This window comes from Boleophthalmus pectinirostris, unplaced genomic scaffold, assembly GCF_026225935.1.
Source record: "Boleophthalmus pectinirostris isolate CB_2022bp ecotype Guang Dong unplaced genomic scaffold, ASM2622593v1 HiC_scaffold_1, whole genome shotgun sequence".
In the NCBI taxonomy this organism is placed as follows: Eukaryota; Metazoa; Chordata; class Actinopteri; order Gobiiformes; family Gobiidae; genus Boleophthalmus; species Boleophthalmus pectinirostris.
Window position 1 is genome coordinate 32,127,166 of NW_026570970.1, and position 17,643 is coordinate 32,144,808.

At 40.7% G+C, this 17,643-nt stretch overlaps 1 long non-coding RNA gene across 1 annotated transcript; it reads left to right on the top strand.

Moving 5' to 3' along the window:
- Positions 1-11,916: 11,916 nt before the first annotated feature.
- Positions 11,917-13,801, top strand: LOC129408668 (uncharacterized). Its single transcript, XR_008632070.1, has 4 exons — positions 11,917-12,443; positions 12,520-12,587; positions 12,666-12,989; positions 13,080-13,801. It is a non-coding gene; the product is annotated as an uncharacterized LOC129408668 (long non-coding RNA).
- Positions 13,802-17,643: the final 3,842 nt, after the last annotated feature.

A 17,643-nucleotide genomic window follows, 5' to 3' on the forward strand; every position in this document is an offset into this window, starting at 1 on the left:
AATGAATGGTTTTTTACACATAATGCGCCTCAGTGAAGGATTTAAAATATACACAAACATGGATTAACGAAATGGAACACAGTGACTCAGTGACAAAAGAATGGAATCCAAACATGAAATATATGGAGGAGGAGCAATGACCTGCTTCAAATACTGGAGTAAATTCTAAATATTTTAAAGCAAGAACATTCTTTGAAAGCTTAGCTTTTAATATTAATATTCTATCCCTTCAACAGATTACACTGGTTTTATTGGTCTGTTCATGCAGACCCAGGTGACAGCCAATGTGAACCTTGTATTATCGTAAAACTGTCTTTAGTTTTGAGCCCAAACCAGTCTAAAAAATGCATTAGCACCAGTTAAAGGAATCACCTCTAAATCCAAGAAGTGAACTACTGTATAAAGTACAGGACCCATTTCTCTGTATTTTGCGACACAAGGGATATTTATTTGAAGGCTATTGCTACATCGAGCCACATTAAACTGGTCTAAACATGGTCCAGATTTTAAACATTGGCACACTTCCCTTTTTGAGCCAATTTTTCAGTCTTGCGACTGTTTTGGGGATCGGAACGACTTTTAGCTTAATCGTGTATGGTGTTTCAAGTTGTATACAGGCAGTAACGAGAACTGATTAATACCTCATGGCCAGCTTCCGATCAGTAATTGTAAGTCGTAAGAATATCAAACCTGCTTAAATCCACTTGCTCGTGAGGGTTGCATCCGAGCATCGGATCGTATAGTGTAAGAACATGAATGGTGAGCTGTGAACTTTTAAACCCTGTGATTGGGGCGTACAGTTTTAGCTGGGGCTGAGTGAAACGATTGAAAATATCGCACAGTGTTGTTGGCGTGTTCCAATTGTAGAAAATAATGACTGGAATCGATCGATTGAAATCACAAAAATATATTCCCTATTCAATACAATTCTAATACAGAGCTCTGGGTCAAATCACTGTCCCTGAAGGCCTATTCTACACAGGATTTACAATCAGGTAATCTGATGCCTGCGTCTGTCCCTTCACCCAGTAATATACATTCACAGAAATATGCAAATGATATGTTGACCAGGTTCACGCCTTGGCTCCTCCTTGAAGCCTCTCCGTTTATGGGAATGACCAGATCTATTTAGGTTTAGTGCCAGCCAGGATGACCCCATGTCAGCTGCTCTGTAAAGAATGTCCTTAAAAAGACACAACCTACACAGCAGTATCTTTAAACACATATATCAGATTTCAGTAGTTAAACATTAATTGTGTAACTTCATTAACAATATATAATATCAGTATTTAATAATTGCATGTGGTATACTCACGGCACTTTATTATTTGTTACGGCCTTCAGTGTGTATCCGGCTTTAGGCTTACTTTACTCTTAGCAAGTTATACTTTGTTAGTTCTTTGTGACAGAAATCTTTACTTTTCATATCGCTGGTTTTAACCTGTCAGGTGTAGTGAGCTTCTGTTGTACAGCACTCGGTGACGCAGATCCAGAGATAGAGGTTGGTTAGTTTACCTAATTTTGTAACCTGTGAAGAAACTGCAAAGGTAAAATATAGGCAGTATACTCCTGAGATTAAATATACAAGCGCTTGTTGAGCACTCCTAGTTTGAGTTGTGTGAAAACATTACTGTAAATGTTACTAAGGATGTCCCTGTGTTTGCAGGTTCGGGAGGCATCTTTTACAGGCAGCACTAAAGTTTTATTATTGAAACATTCATACTGGTAAATTAAATCTTTATTTTTTCCATCATGTAAGCTAAAGTGAAATCTACTTCAGGTCTTGTAACTGTGAGAAAATCATCTGCGGAAACTGTAACAGATGTCAGCCAATGATGTAGTTCTAAGCTAATGTCTTATTTTACTGAATAGTGACTAACCTTTGAGTTTTCAGGTTTTAGTCGGGCGTCTAACCTTAACATTCTAACTCTTCCATAGGTTGGATGTAGGACGTCTTGCAACTGTAAGTCATAAGATTTACCTGCTGCAATTGTAGCAGATATTAACTAATGTAGTTAATGTGACTTGATGTTTTAGCTTAGCAACAGTTTTGTGACTAACCTTTGAGTTTCAGGTATTAGGATTGCATCTAACCTTAAAATTCTAACTCTTCAATAGGTTGTTCCTGTTTCTTTGACACTGTTAAGCTTAATCATGCTGACTTTAATTGCTTTTAGTTGTAAGATAAAACACTTCTATAATATCTAAATGACTAGCAAGTTTTCAAGGTTTGCTGTAGTCTAACCTTAATCTTAACCCTTTTACAGAATGTTTACCAAAAAATCTAACTCCGCCTATATTTGAAGTTTTAAAAGATATCCATAAATGAATCAGGAATACAAAAAACTCAAAGTAAATGCTGAACAGATAAAGGATGAAGGGGGGAAAAAATGAAGAAGAGAAGAGAAAATTGTTATAAGATTGGATGAATTCAGTTTTTGGACCCATACCAAAGAAAGCAAACACCTTGAAGTTTAACAATGCCAGCACCGTTGCATTGTTAACTTATTAAAACCACAAAATCAGGACCGGCAGTTGGGATGGATGAAAAAGACATTAATCAATACAGAGTTTGTTTTTACCAGTACAACTGTGAGTGCCGTAAAGCCTTGTGCCATCCAATGATAATACACAGAGCTGGCTACATACTGAAGTGATGAACAGGGGAATGTGAGGAGCTGCTGTTGAGCCAACTAACAGTGTAAAAGCTGGATGGACTGGAGAACACAGTGACAATACCATTAAACATTTATACATCAGAAAATGTATGGATTTAATTTGTACTGTAAGTGGTGTTGTCGTTCTGCTACAAACTGCAAAGAATAGAGCAGGGTAATGATTGATACAGTCGGCTTATGAGGGAACGCCCACTAACGGAAGTTAGTGGGCAGAGTTCAAACTCTGTAAAAGAAGTAATCCATTCATTTTAATGGAGAAGGGCTGTTCTGTTCCCCACTGTTAAACTACAAGAACAGTCAGTAATCTTTTGGATCTTTGGATATGCACCAAATACAGACAAACATATGGAAAAAGAAAAAGTGGTCCAACGGCTCAACTTTGTATATAAAAGCACTAGGGGTGTAATGATATCCAAGTCTCACGATACGACATCGTCACGGTATGATATCATGGGAAAGTTCACAATATGGTGGGGAGGCTCACAATTAAGGATGTAACAATATCCAAATCTCTCTGTTCGATGTTTTCACAATATTTTGTGGAGGCTAAAAAAACTGTTAATATTCTACTTTTTCCTCTTAAAATGCCTTGACAAGATTTAATCCAAAGAGCTAAGACTTAAAAGTGCTTAGAACTGTTGTTTCTTCATGTAATCTACACTCAAATGGAGCAAAGGATCATGGTCTATGTAGTTCTCTGTCTTTTTTTTTTTTTTTTTTTAGCTATTGCTGCACCATAACTCTTAATTTAAGCAAAGAGACTTGTTAATAGCCACGGATGCTACTATGATGCTAGCTGCCTGGTGTATTTTTACATCAACAGAACAATCAGTTTGCCTCTCTTCTCTGGGGTAATGCCATGTCAACATAGCACTTTTCTGGACACTCAAAGATGCGACTTGCTTTGAATTATTTGTTTAAAATACACCTAATCCACCAGGAAACGTCAAAATGCAGAACATATTCAGCCAGAATATAAGATTGAAACCAGATGGAGAAAACCTGATGTGGAAGGCCACGTCTGTTCAAACCTGTTCAAACCTAATCATGTTAAATGGATGATCACGTTCATGAGTTTGGTCCAAAAGTTGAAGTCCTTGTTTAACTTTTGGAGACTAAACTAATCCAAAACTCTGCCTCTTCTACATGTGGTTTTATTGGGCTGTTTGTGCAGACTTGAATCCAGGCAAGTAAAATAAGGTCTGAAAGGCCTCAATGGCCCAATTCACTTACCTGGTAAAATATTGAATAAGAAAAAGAACAATATGATGATGAGTCCACATGATAATTTATGGTCTAAGGCTTTAGTTTTGGGCCTAATCTGGTCCAAATGCGGGCCAGATTCTAGATTTGTTTGGAGACTGCATGGTCTCTTTTGGGCTGATCTGGTCTAAATATGAATGGTGGATTTGGACAGACTGGTAAGGTTTTATTCTAAGACAACACTTCTACAGGTTAAACTTCCAAACTTTATTTGTCAGTTGATTTGGTTCATTCTACATCTGAATTCTCAGTCTTGGGTTTTTACTTTGTCTTTTGTATTTCTGTACTGGTTTAAACGAGGGCCATATTTGGACTGGTTTATAAAGTGTGATGGCTCTGGTCCTAACCCTTACACTGACATACTGTTTATTCTAATCTACAGTAACTCTTCCACTCTTTGTACTGGTGGCCAGTCTGTTCTATTGTTGCTTGTTAATTGTTTTGGGCCTTAAGTGCTTCAAATGTGAGTCTAATTTTAATGTTTTCTCTTTGCAGACCTAATCCACTTCTACAGATTAAACTCATTTTCTTTGTTCATTTTTATTTCCAACCAGGTCTGAAACTGACAGTCTTGGTTTTTGAGGGAAATGTGTTTTATTATGCTTGGTTTGAACTGTGTGATGATTGAATCCTAATCTATTTTTTCCACAAGTTGTGGAAGAGTTATCAGCCTGTTCATTTGGACCTTAAACCAGTTTAAAATATGTCAGCTGAAGTGGTTCAAATGTGAGCTGAATTATATTTTCATTGTGTAACATTTTGTCTTCACAGGTCACAAGATGAAGATATTTTGCTTGTCTTCCCCTAAGACTGAAGTTTGTGAGCAGTACATTTACACTTACTAACACAATACCCCTGTACAAGCACAGTCGGTGGGTCTAATGCAGCCACAGAGGGCGCTGTGTGTCCCTTTGTGTCACTCCCTAGCCTGGACAAGAGTTGCTTTGGCATAAAATCTGCCTTTTCAGTCCAATCTCAAATATTATGCGATAATTACTTTTTTGTTAAGTTTGTTACAAGCATTTATTTACACAGCACCTTTCAAGACATCCTAAGCACTTTACAATATTCATTCACTCCACACTCTGATGGCTTCCAATCTGCACCATCAGCCGTTCCAACCACCACCAACACTCACCTTCACACCAAATTCATATTAGGCAATGTGAAAGTGAAATGATTTGGCAAAGGGCACAACAGTAGTTATGACTACAGTGACTCTGCCTCCCAGTGGCACTTGGTGTTCCTAGCGATCCAATTTTAAAAATGGTGCAGATAGATAGATTAGGGTGACCAAACGTCGGTTTTTCCCCGGAGAAGTCCGTACTTAGAGTCTTGTCCTGGGCGTCCAGGTTTTTTTTTTTTTAAAGTGATGGAAATGTCCGGGTTTTCATTACAGTTCATTGGGGGCATTAAATTGATCAGCTTTCATAGTTCTCTGTGACTCAGAAGGAGCGAGCAAACACAAACAGTCGGTCAGCCTGCAACATACCGAGGCGTAAATGTGCATTTAACAATGACATGTAAAAGAAATTCTCTGTTTTCCGTCCCGGTCGGGACAAGTGAGAGGCCATGTGCACAGGTTTCGAGTGAGAGTACAGTGGTCCCTTGTTTATCGCGGGGTTCCGTTCTAAAAATAACCCGTGATAGGTGAAATCGACGAAGTAGTCACCTTTATATTTTACAATTATTATATCTGTTTTAAAGCTGTAAAACCCCTCACCACACTTTATACACTTTTCTCACACAGGACAGTTACAACCCTTTTTGCATCCTTCTTCAAACTTATTGCTGCTGTCGTCCTTTTGTTATTTTCCTCCTTCTTTATGTAACGAACCCAAGATTCATTTATTCCGTAATAGAGCCCTACAGTGCAGAGGCCTGCACGGGTCCATTTTTGGAGACCTGCAGTACAACACCGCACCCGCCGGTTAACCCGTGATTATATCAAGCTTTTGCGCTGCCTACACCATGGACTGAACCAGGACTGAACCAGGACTGAACCATGGACTGAACCAGGACTGAACCAGGACTGAACCAGGAGTCAGTGTCGGGATGGGCCGGAGGTGACCGCAGGAGAAGGGACCGATGGAGAGCTCCACACCTCACGGAGGTAAACGCGGCAATTGCGTGTTCGCGCTTTGCAGACAAACTGCTCGGCGTTTTCCCCCTTAAAGGTTGTATAGAGGATTTTCCAAGGAACGAGAAATCCAGCGACTGTTTGTCCTTTTTCAAATGTTGCACATGCGTGAAACCCCCCCCCCCCACAGCTCCTACGTAGAAACGCCTTCTCCCTCCTCCTCCTTACGCCAGAAACAGGATTGTTTACAGCCGGTGCGCTGCACATGACTTGTAAACAACTAACTACAGTGTTGGTTAGGCAAGGCGGAGAAGTGAGGAGCGGGTGCGCGGACATTTCGTGCGCGGACGAGAAGTAGAGGTAAGATCTTAAGACCGAGCCCAAGCCCGACCCGACCCGACCCGAATTCTAAAATGTCAATCATTACTTCGGGTCAGGTCGGGCTCGGGCTTCAAATAAATATATGTTTATAAAATGTATGCTAAAATGATGTGTGGATACTAAACTAAGGAATACTTGTTATAAAATAAATAATATGGATAAAACAGAGAAGTAATGTAATGTAATTGCTATTTAACTACTAAACAGGATCCGCAGAGCCAGAGCTCTGCGCACGTGAACGCCCCCTCTTAATTTAATAATCTTCCCCTCCGCAAGTTTGCATCTATTTTGACCTGGTATCCCCAATATGGAGGAGGAAGAAGTTAAACTAAAGGCAGGAGAACTGAAAAGACAAACACACACCGGTAAGAGTGAGGTGTGGAAAAGCTTCAAATTGATTGTTGAAAATGCTACAGAAACTTGCGTTGGCTTCGCTGAATGTCGTCAATGTGGCGCTTTGCTTTCATACGAGAGCAAAAAGACTGGCACCTCGACGCTGAGCACTGCTCCTCCTCCCGAGTCCTCACAAATAAAATATGACATTTCGGGTTTGCTTCGGGCTCGGGCCTGCAAATCAAGTTAATTGGTCGGGCTCGGGCCGGGTCGGGTTTTAATACCCGCGGGCCGGGTCGGGTCGGGCTGGATTTTTTAGGCCCGATCTCACCTCTAACGAGAAGTGAGGAGCAGAGAGAAGAGCGGAGCAGGGAGCAGGGAGAGGAGAGAGGAGAGGAGAGGGGAGCGGTGCGCGGAGATTCCGTGCCCGGAGAAGTGAGGAGCAGGGGGAAGAGCGGAACGGGCAGCGGGGACAGGAGCAGTAAGGGGAGCAGAGAAGGTTGCGCGGAGATTCAGTGCGAATGAACTAGCTACAACACGCAGCAGCAAGCGGACTCTTTCTTTGCATTGAAAATTACGTTTTCAGACATAGGATATCGCTTTCGTGTCCTGAAAAACGTTTGACTAGCTCTTGGAAATAAAGTACGTTTTCATAATAAGCAGAAGTTTCCTGTCCAGGAGTAATTTGGCGACCAATGCGTCGGTCTTTAGACCCTGCGTCTGCTTCAGTTGCGCCATCGCTGGAATGAATCTTCAAGAATCACCTTAGTTTGGCTTCGCTGCTTTTCCCCTTGTCTTCTTCTTTCAGCGACCTCAAAAACTGACTTTCTTTTGCGGCGAACTGCTCCTGGATTCTTGTCGCCATTGCAACAAACTTTGTGCGAACTGCGAGGAAGATATAGGTCAAAAAAGCCGCTAAGAACTGTTGTGTTGGTGGAGTAAACAGCGTCTGTGCGGCTTGCGTCTGTGGACTGCGTGACAGGCGTACGTAAACCACGTACCGGCAGCACGCAGGCAAGTCAGTTACGCTAGAAACGTAGGGAGATTGATTGACAACCTGTCACCTAACAGATAACGAGGCAGTGTCGTTATCTATTGGCAAATGTTTAGCTGGCCCCACCACGTCCAGAGTTGATGAATTTTTATTCTCTTTTTTTTGGTCATCATAATTACAAGGCTACTGCATCTCTATAATGCTATCATTGACAATTTGAAACAAAAAAAAATCCTCCATACAACCTTTAAGTCCAAGATTAGTCCTGGTTTAGACCTGGTTTAGTCCTGACCCACCCATGGGTTAAAAAATTAAAAATAAAAAATCAGCGAGACCATGAAAGGTGAACCGCGATATTGTGAGGGACGACTGTAGCCCCCGTAAGGTGTCCGGGTTTTCACAAATGGAAATATGGTCACCCTATACTAGTGTAACCCTAAACTGTTGTCTGTACCAGTCTCTTGAGGCTGTGGGTATGGGGGTTACACTTGGATTTGAAATGTTGTATTTTCTTGATGTCTTCCTTGTTTACAAAATACCAACACGGCAGGACAGTGTACAACTCGTTTTATTCAGCATCTTCTCTCTCTCTCTCTCTCCCTGCGTTCAGTTTTATTAAAACCCCGGTGCGCTGATCAAATGCGCTCCACTGAAACAATAGAACTACACTATAGAACTCAACATAATGTAATAATGAATTATTAATTAAATAAATGCAAAGTAATCTAAATTAATTATCAAAATAATATACAAAATAATAATTACCCAAATTAATGTTAATAAAAATCAAATAATACGTGAAATAATATGTGTCAAATTAATCAAAGGTTACGCTAGAAGTCAATAAATTAGTTTCACTTGTCACTTTTCTTTCCAAACGTTAAAAGTGGCCTGCTGTTACATCAAATCGATTTCTCATCTAACCTCTGGTCAAAGTTAAAATTAATGTTAAAGTTTAAGTAAATTCTTCCTAAACCCGGTGAACGGGGAGCGGCACGTCCGTGCGTCGGTGTCATAGCAACGCGCGGTTTAAATCGGTCTGTTTCACTTGAACGCTCGAGTGGGATTCTTAACCCGAAACTCTGCTGCTGGTAAAATACGTTTTTAGAGTTCTTAAAACAAATATTTGTTTAAAGAAAATACACTTAAAGTATCAGCACACTCTCTAATCCTAATTTGTTAACTCTTTTCAAGGTTTGCAACTGGAACTCTGCCTTCAACTCAGCCATGGGCCGCCGTGGTGAACACCTGACCTTCTTGGACCATCTTGGAGGTAAAATAAGTCACTGAAATATTCGTGAATAGAGAAAAAAATTAACGAAATGCTACAGGTTATCAACAGTTTCTACTCGGCCAATGTTAGGGTCACATGGTACCATAGGTCGAAGCTTATGAAACTGAATCATTTGAGAGGTTATGACTTTCAGTCGACGATTTCTTAATGTAGTTGAAAAATACAAAGTCAAAGGGGCCTATTTTTCTTGGTATGGGTGCAAAGTAACAGGTTATCAAAGCATTTTCTAGAGAATTGGCTTATTTTAGTTTGTAGATGTCAAAATTCATCCGCAAAAAAAAGATGGCAGCCAAAGATTCTACACTAGAATATTTGCTGAGATGTAGATTTTATGTTGAAAGTGATCATGTTATGAGGTTTTGATTGAGTTTTACTTGAGTTTTAGGGATGAATGGGATTACTGAGGTGCACTGCACACTGTCAGATGCACTACAGATTTGAGCAAGAGAAGCCAGACAGACCTCTCTGTTTAGAGTCTTGTAGGCCTGTATATAGACCTAAAACCTTGTTGGTATAGTAATATTTCAGGATGTGAGCCAAGGAAAAAGGAGTTATAGGCTACTAAATTGCACTGACTAGCAGCTCTTGTCTTTCTCTGTTTTTATAATTAGGCTGTGTAGAATCACTTGTGTGTAAAAGTTTGTCTGGCTCCTTGTACCATCTACACAACAGCAGGAAAACCTTTGTATGGAGCAAGTTGTTAAAGTTGTAAAATTTTGCAGCGCCTCACGACGTGTGGTTTCCTCCTGTTGTGGATGTCCCGCCAGACGAGGGCGACGCAGGTGTGGCGGCGGTAAGTATGCCTTTTGGTTTTGCGCGTCTCTTTCCGTTTTGGACAGAGGAGGTGCAAGGACAAGAGGAAGAGGAGGAGGATGATGAAGAGGAAGTGGAAGTGGGCTGGAGGGCTGAAAAGGAAGAGGACTGGAGCGAAGAAAAGGAGGAGGACTGGAGTGAAGAAGAGGAGGAGGACTGGAGCGAAGAAGAGGAGGAGGACTCTGGCTACGACAGTGTCTCCGAAGAAGACAGTGACGAAGATGAAGATACGGACGTGGAGGCGGAAGAGGATGACCAGGTTTTCCCTCCAGAGGAGTTTTGGGCCGGCTGGCACCAGAGGGCTCCTCCTGCTCAAGCTGTGGAAGTGGTGGGTCATCGAGCAGAGAGCCCTTCTCCTCCGTCCAGTCGCATCTTTGAAGAGGAACGTCGCCCGTCTTCTCTCGCTGCTGTCCCCCCTGCGCCCTCCTGCAGTCCTGCTGCTTGCCTTCCCCCTGTGGGCCCTGCTCTGGACGTCCTGCGTCTCGGTGGATCCAAGCGCCACAGGGATGAAGGTGAGGATGAAGAGGGAGACCCCAGCTCCAAGAAGCTACGCCTTTCCTCGTCTGAAGACCACTCCCAAGGCCCTGCGCCCTCCTCATCTTCTGGGACGACTCTGAGCCTCCCGTGGTACTTCCGCCCCCTGCTCCAAGACCCTGAGTCGGACGATGACTGAATTCAGTCTCTGAGACTCTGGGCTTGGTCACATCACATCGGCAACATTTACCACCTTCAACACCGCCGATTTAATCTCATGTATATAGTTTTTCAATTTATTATCTTAGCTGTGTGTTAAGTAGTAATAGACAGTGTGTGCCAAAATAATTTTTCATCTTCTGTGTGAGAGAAAGCAAGCAATAGTATGTAGGATTTCTAAAACTTGAAATTCTGAATAGTCTTAAAATAAAAAATAAATAAAAAAAAGTTAAAACCTGATCAGTAAGTAAATAGTGAGAGATAAACCAAATTTACGATGCAGTGTCACAAATGTCCTGCATAGTACGCCTTTGCATTCTACTCTGGGCATAGGTGGTGTCGTAGTAGTGGGGTCGCTGGTGCGATTCCCGCTCGTTTGCTGTGTTTGTGTGTTGAAAGAGAAGGAATATTATGTAGGAACGTAACAGACACAGCACAAATAAATTCTGTAAATCTCCTCAGTGATTAAATTCTAATTGAGAAAAAAGACAGTCTGACAGTTATGTGTCGTTTCCTGCATAGTACGCCTTGCCTTGTGTTTACTTTGAGCTGGTTCCACTCTGGCCATAGGAGGGTTAACTACTCAACTCATTAATATTATTTTTAAAATAATAAATAATATTCATTTTAAGTATAACTTAATTAATTTTAAGTATAACTTCAATTAAATCCCTCACTGGAGGAAATATTTCCCTGTCTTCGTTAGGAGACTTGTGTTTGTCCACTCATTCAGCAGTTGGTCAGACACTTTTTTGTTTTGTTGTTTTTTGCTTTTTTTTCAGTAATTGCAATTTAAGGTTGTATGTAGATTTAGCACAACCATTGTCAGCTGTTGGGACACTCCCTACTTCTTCTGTTTAAGTTGTTGTTTTATGATTATTTGTACTACAAGTAGTATACAAATGAACAAATGTATACTATATTGTAACGTTACACTCCTGTAAACAGTCTCTGTGGAGATTGTATTTTTATTTTATTTTATAATGATTTGTAAGATGTGGAGACTTGGATTTGTCCAATCACTAGAGAATTAGTGGGACACTCAGTTTCTCTCTTTTTTTTCTTTTGTTGGTTTTGTTTTTTTTTATTTTTCAGGAATTGTAATTTAAGGTTAATATGTAGATTTAGCACAACATGGTATTTAGAACTAAACCGTTTACACTACATGTGTATCAGTGTTATTGTGTCTATTCTGTAAACTATTAAAACTGATTTGTAATGTTACACTCCTGTAAACAGTCTCTGTGGAGATTGTATTTTTATTTTATTTTATAATGATTTGTAAGATGTGGAGACTTGGATTTGTCCACTCACTAGAGAATTAGTGGGACACTCAGTTTCTCTCTTTTTTTTTCTTTTTTTTCAGTAATTTGTAAAATGTGGAGGCTTGGGTTTGTTCACTAACTTGTCGGCTGGTGGGACACTCCCTACTTCTCCCGTTTAAGTAGAATTTTAATTGTGTTTACATGATACAAAACTGTACTTGCTTCTTTGCACAGCGTATCAGTACGCAAAAGCCTCTGTTTTTCAGGATGGTTGTTCATTTAAAGGAGGGCCTAAACCAAAGTGCATCTCTATAGTATTTGTGGATTAATCCCACAGAAGGAGTGTAGATGCGCTCTTAATACTCTCTTCCTAGTTCCATAAAAAGGGCTTTAATTGGGGGGCAGGCCGCTGTGTAAGTTTGTCCAGAAATGTGTTTGAGTCAGATCCACCGTGTCCCTGGTGAGTAAAGATCAATAAGGTAATATTTGTATTAATTGCTAAAGACTGTTGTTTGCTTTTAAAAGAAAGGTGCATCTCTTTTGCTTTTAACAGAAAGGTGCGTCTCTGTTGGAGCTATCCCTGGAGTCATCCACAAAATGCAGTGAACCACCACCAGAGAGAGCCCTGATTCTAACGTCAGAACACAAGGTATTCTGAGAAAATGAGACAAACAATAATGAAATAATGATAAATAACGTGTTTTTTACTTTTATTGCAATTTTAGGATCCATAATCATCGTCATCTCTGCTAAGAGGTCTACAGCTACAATGACAGATGATCCACAGACCTCTGTAGGTTCTTATTTGAAAGTACAGTTTAAATCTGTGCGGTAAAGTAGAATATAAAGTTACACTGAACTTGTGTTTTAGGATCCAAAAACATTCCTGGAGTGTGGCCCATCAGATGCTGTCGCCCATATGAGAGGAAGAGGTGAACGAGGCCTGGTCCAATAAGAGACTCGGCCCAACACATGGGAGAAGGCCTTCAGTCTGTGTAATCTGCTGTTACTCTGAAGTTCAGTCTAATCTAAACTAAAGCACCATTCCTGATGAAGATCTCCAGAGGAACGAGAACCTCCAACAAAACTAAAGCACCACTCCTGATGAAGATCTCCAGAGGAACGAGAACCTCCAACAAAACTAAAGCACCACTCCTGATGAAGATCTCCAGAGGAACGAGAACCTCCAACAGTGGTGAGAGAAAAGAACCTATACTAAGTTTTTGCAAGTTTTACAACAAGATTTTTACTCTATGATCCCTGTGTTTATATTGTGACTGTGCAGGTGCTGAGGGGCACATTGGACCTGTGAATTTAATGGAGGAACAAAAAGAAACAAATGGCTTTTGGAGGACTCAAAAACAAGTCATGAAGCTCATCAAAAGACTGCACGCCAAGAGAAAAATGACAGTGACGATGAGACGGACTACAGGAACGATATGGGACATCTGGCCTCATGGTGACACCCAAGGAGATTATTGTGGACTTCAACAAAAATGGGCAAGATAACCACCAAACTCTGTGTCGGCACTGAGGTAGCAGAGAGGGTGATCGTGACTGAGGACCTGTCCTGACACATTCACACTGCCTCCGCTCTGGGGAAAGCCCAACAACGCCTTTACTACTTGAGGAAACTGAGGAGCGCCAACATCCCCAGTCCAGTGATGGTGAACTACTACAACTGTGCCATCAGAAGTGTTCTGACATCTGGATTTTTAGTGTGGTTCTCTGCTGCTCTAAGGCCCATCTACAGGCTCTCCAGCGGGTGGTAAAAACAGCAGGGAAAATCACTGGGGCGCCTCTCCTTCAGATCAGTAGCATCTACGCCACTCGCGGTCTGCCTGACCGACACCACTCTGCTCATCACCTTTTCCACCTGCTGCCCTCAAGTACAAAGTACAGGTCCATAGAGTCCAGAACAACCAGACTGACCAACAGCCTGTATACCTCGGCTGTGAGGATGCTGAACAGTGCCCCTTTCCCCTCTTGGCCTTTCTCCCTTGGACAATAACCACATCCACCAATAAAATATTGAACTGGACTTTCCATTGTTGCATTATTACAATTGTGCTGCACTGAATGTCCTTATTGTGCAAATGTTTACACTGGAGTTATTTAAGGGGTTATTGGGTGGGGTCTTGCACCTGTAGTATTGCACTTTACATCCAAACTATGCAGTGTTTGAAGCTCTAAACGTATTTTTGTTGTTTTCTCTGACAGTGACAAAAAAATCTCTTGAATCTGAAATAAATAAAGATAATCATCTAAATCTTTCCTTATTGTCTAGTATATTAATAGTGTATTTATAATATTAGCTCTTTGACACTACATGGCTAATGGGAATACGCTAAGGCTGCAACTGATGATTATATAGCGATATAGCGAGGGATGACTGTAGCTCAATGTCGAGGCTCCACCTCCCCCCCAGTAAAGTGTCCAGGTTTTCACAAATGGAAATATGGTCTCCCTAAGATAGATAGAGAGATAGGTATATCAACAGACAGATAGATAGTACTTTATTGATCCCCAAGGGGAAATTCAGTATTCAATATTTGTAATTGATCACCATGACAGGGTGGACTTAAGTTTGACCTCCTAAAACAAAATGATGATTGTGGAAAATCTGTGGACTGGAGTCTGATTCATTTGAGTGAAATTGTCTCTAACTGAGCTATCACATCAGTCTGTCTCTGAGAGGAACAGTATTATTTTAAAGTGCATGTATCCTTTTTTTTTCTTGCCCCACAACAAGCAGATTTTGACTGCTGTTTTTTTTTTTTTTTTTTTTTCAGTCTAGACCATTTCTTTACTTTACAAATTTCAGAGGCATTCATCATCTTTGTGTCTCCATTGCTCTTGAGTCATTTCCTGTTTGGATCAAAGAGGACATTCATGTTTACTTTGCTCCTGATGGGCTTTTTCCCATAGTTCTCTTCTGTTTTCAGGAGTGCGGAATGTCGACACAAATGTACTCAAGATAACAATGAGGTTAAGTCAAAGTAGGAAGTACATATTAATTATTGCAGTACTCAGTGAACGAAAATACTCAAAAACAAAATATTAGATTCACATTTTACTTTTGAGGTACAAACCAACAATGAAACTTTATTATAGGTCTTATTTAATAAATTTACATTCAGTTAACAGTGGATTCTGTTTTTTTTTTTCAAACTGCAGAAGCTCATAACATCAAACATTAATTAATTACAAGCCTGCAAAAGCGCTATCTGTACCAATTCTGCCTGTTTTAACCATTATTCATCAAACAACAAAAACTGCCACAGTAAAAAAGACAATTTTAAAAGATTTTAGATGTCATCCATGCATGTTTCAGTATTTTAGCGATCTCTCTTGGGCCATATTCAAACCCTTTTTACAGTTAGCAGTAAGATTCTGCCCAAAGCTCAGCTCACAAGCCTACGTCATCCTTGCTCCCACATGACAATTCTCCAGAAATAAACCAAAACATGATACAAAACTGTGCACAACAGCCTCTCAAACCTGATGCAATGTGTAGTAGTTTCTTTAGCAGGATGTACGCTGATTGTGTTGTGATGACATTGTGAAGGACTGGAGTGTCGTGGTATTTTCAAAACAAAGGGTAACAATATAGTGATCTAAATATATTCCATGTTAGCAGTTGATACCCCATAAACATGAAATTGCCCCATTTTAAAAGTTTACAAATTTTAAAACCACAAAACGTGTCTCCTTTATCCATTTTGCCCAATTCCATTTTGTCCTTGTTCTTCTGTTTCTGGCTCACACTTTTGTACATGCCAAAATTAAACCTTAAATTCTCGTTCTTGTAAATTGCTGCTTAAGCTTTGAAATGCGCAGGATTAACCGTTTCAAGAACATTGTAAGTTTGGCCCGGGGACAGGTCAGGCAATATCTAGGCCAAGAAGAATCCCTTCATATGTCGCACTATAATGCTTTGAATAGCCGCATTCACTCTCGTATGGAAATAGATCATTAAGTAATAATACATGGGACCGTATGGAGCCTATAGGCGACACAAATGCAAGGTCAGGATATAGAAACACTGAGGAGGTCTTGAATGTAAGGTTTCATTTTTAGTGTAAAGCAAATTGAATAATCCTTTGGTGGTTGTAAGGTTTTTAATCAGCTCACAGTGAGTAGGAGGAGAGTGACGCATCAAATCCTCCAGTGAAATCCTACACAGTTTCAGAGGCCATTTTCTGTTGTTGAATATTTCTATGCACATTCTTTGAAGTGGGAGAGATAATTAAACATGTAATGAAGTAAAATGGCTTTCAAATGATCATAATTTATGCATAAGTGGTTGGTGTGTCTTTTAGTCAGATGTATTATCTGTTGTGAGTTTAATTGCATTTATTTTAGTCTATTGAGCTCATTTTAGCTTTTCCCAATTTTTTTTCCAGTGGGTATTATAGTAAAACATCTGATGCATATGATGTTTTGCCCCGTGACATGTCCATTCAAGGGACGTTTGAGCTTCCTTCGCTCCAGATGCTGGGTTAATGCTCACTATGTCATATCTACTTCTCACACGATCTCTGAACAGTGTTTTATAACCTGCATATTTTAACCGGATCAGAAACAATCAAATCAAATCCAAGTTTATTTATAGAGCACATTTAAAACAGTTACTTTAAAGTGGATTTAACTGGGTACATAATAGACCAAACCAAGATTTCACAGGACCAAACCAGGATTAGGACTCAACCAGGACTAGGACTCAACTAGAACTAGGACTCAACTAGGACTCAACTAGAACTAGGACTCAACCAGGACTAGGATCCAATCAGGACTCAACCAGGACTAAGACTCAACCAGGACTCAACCAGAACTAGGATCCAATCGGGACTCAACCATGACTCAACCAGGACTAGGACTCAACTAGAACTAAACTAGGATTAGGACTCAACTAGGACTCAATTAGGTCTCATCCAGGACTCATCCAGGACTCAACCAAAACTCAAACAGGACTAGGACTCAACTAGAACTAGGACTCAACCAGGACTAGAACTCAACTAGGACTCAACCAGGACTAGGACTCAACTAGAACTAGGACTCAACTAGGATTAGGACTCAACTAGGACTCAACTAGGTCTCATCCAGGACTCATCCAGGACCCAACCAAGACTCAAACAGGACTAGGACTCAACTCTAAGAGTCAGCTAAGACTAGGACTCAACCAGGACTCAACCAGGATAAGGACTCAACTAGGACTAGGACTCAACTAGGACTCAACTATGACTAGGACTCAACCAGGACTGGGACTCAACTAGGACTAGGACTCTATTCTAGGACTCAACCAGGACTAGAACTCAACTAGGTCTAGGACTCTTCTCTAGGACTCAACCAGGACTAGGTCTCAAATCTAGGAGTCAACCAGGACTAGGACTCAACCGGGATTAGGAGTAAACCGAGACTCATCCAGTTAAATGTGTGTGTTTCCGTATCCAGGCTGCTGCTGCTTGGTGTGTGTGGCGTGTGACAGAGGCTGAGGAGCCACAGAGGAGCTTATGCAAAGAGCCGTGACGATGACGTGGATCAGAGCAAAGAACAGAGACACTGAAAGAGCAACTCACGCAATAACAGAGGCAGCCTTACAGTGACGCAAATGTGACAGAGAAAACAACACAAGACAAATGAGAATGCGGGTGATTTGGGAAAGCAGAGGTGAGTGGTATAGAAATAAAGCATGCAGTAAATGGACCATAAACTTCAAAGAGCTCTATTATTACAAAAAATATGTTGACATTGAAATGGGGCTGCGTCTCAATTCTCTTTCCTCGATTCTTTCTCCTTGATTCGTCCCCTCGATCCTCCATTTTTTGGCTGTCGATCAAATGCAATGC